Source organism: Alligator sinensis, unplaced genomic scaffold (assembly GCF_000455745.1).
Source record: "Alligator sinensis unplaced genomic scaffold, ASM45574v1 scaffold824_1, whole genome shotgun sequence".
Lineage (NCBI taxonomy): Eukaryota > Metazoa > Chordata > Crocodylia > Alligatoridae > Alligator > Alligator sinensis.
The window spans coordinates 205,088-207,021 of NW_005842463.1; the positions used below are offsets into that span (position 1 = coordinate 205,088).

General features: G+C 36.5%; 1 protein-coding gene across 35 annotated transcripts in view; it reads right to left on the bottom strand.

Annotated features, from left to right (window-relative positions):
• Positions 1-1,934, bottom strand: part of EPB41L2 (erythrocyte membrane protein band 4.1 like 2) — a 230,308-nt gene that overhangs the window by 38,718 nt on the left and 189,656 nt on the right. The gene's annotated exons all lie outside the window — the stretch shown is intronic.

Consider the following 1,934-nt stretch of genomic DNA (forward strand, 5'->3'; position numbering starts at 1 on the left):
CCTGCCCCAAACAAGATGGCCAATTAGGGCTTGCTGGTTGTACTGCCCAGCTGGAAAAATTGACTGCTGAGAACAATAGAAACCAAAGCACATGAATGGTCAGAATTCAACTGACTGTACCTTTAATTGACTCCTTTCTGTATGCACTGACAGGATGGATGAGAGAAGCTAAAGGGTAAATATCAACAGGTACAAAACGGTTTTTCCAGATGAAGAAAAACCTTAAGAATGTACCTTAATATTAACCCTAACCTGGCAGACTTCAGGGGGAGCTCTTTAGTATCATTATCTGAAGGAACAGAAAAAGGAAAAAACTCACACAAATTTGTTCCCTAAAAAAGTACTTAGTCCAGGGGTGGGCAATTATTTTGGCTGGTGGGCCACTTAATGAGTTCTGGCAAGTTGTCGCGGGCCATACACAAAATCTTTCAGAAGATATTTTAACAAATTATAGATAAAAACAAAATCACATAATAAAGTCAAACATCTACTATAACATATTTTAAATGTTATTGAAAAAAAATAAGTTTTATCCTGGTTTACATTTTTTGAGTAGTGCATATAGAGACAATTGCGCAATCACTCAAAATAAAGTTTTACTCTTGTATATTGTGTGGGGGGGGATGGAGAAGCAGGGTTGTGTGGGGGGCCTCCACAGATATTTTAGATCAATTTTTCAAATATAAATTACTGTAACCTCACATAGATATCTTGATGTCTCACATCAGAGAACAAATTGGGATATGAAGAATATGAAAATGGAGAGTGCCCGTAGGCCAGATGGCATCTGTACGGAGAAAAATGGCTAAGGTGTTTACTGAGTTATTTTGGGAGAACATCCTTTTCCTTTCATCAAAGAGAAACCTAATATCAGTAATTCATAAACCAGGAAAAGAGTAGAGGCTTCGGAGAGTGAGATTTTAAAAACCTGAAGAATATCTAGAAGATTTCTTTAAAAAAATTGAAATGTTTTGGGAGAGTTAGAAAATGGTTGATCCTAGCAGGTCAAATACTTCAAGGCTACAACTTGTTGCCATTTACTGACAGGGAACAGAGAGTGAGTAATATAGCCCCCCTACTGCCACTTGTTGTGCTCTAACACAAGACCTTGTACAGATGTTGTCATGTGTGGCCCTGACAGATAATGATACTGAAATATCTGGTTTTGAATGCATACACGCCTACAGTGGTATCTACTGTCATGCATCTATTAAGAAAACTGAACTTTCTAAAGAAAGGGCTAGCCATTATATCTTCCTATGCTTGGGCAATAGATTTCCAAAACATCTTGAACTTCTTCACTTGTTTGCGTGAGTAGTCTTATACCAGACACTTAGGTAGATGATTTCCATAAATTCTCATTGACAATAATATATATGGCTTAGTCCGTCTGTCTGTCTGTCAGTCCATAACACTCTTGATGGGCATTTCACTAGTATACGATAAAAATACTACTTGGAGTGGAGAGAAAGATGCTTAGCATATTTTTCCAGGAGCCTTACTGCTCTTTGTTTTCCGCTGTTGGCAAGGCTATAGTATTAAATTGCCATTTTTAACCTCTACCCTGCTGAGATAAACTTTTAATCTCCTTAATAAAGAAAAACCAAGAGAACTAATTACTTCCTGATTAAGGACAATTTATATTACAGGCTTAACTACATAGAAGAACTGAACTACTGTTAAACCATTGCAAGAAGTCCTGAGAAAGCTGCAAAAATAAAATAAAATAAAATCTTTAATAAGGCATTACAACAAAGTTTTGTGAAAGATATCCAGATATATCGAAAGATACGTAAAAATATCACGTGCTCAAACTCTATGGATGGGACGCAGAGCTGAGATCTAAACTGCATCTGATCCAGTTTGATAATATTTCTTTAAAGTGACTTTTACTGGAATCCTGCATAGGTCTAACTTGCATAAGCTGTTTATTC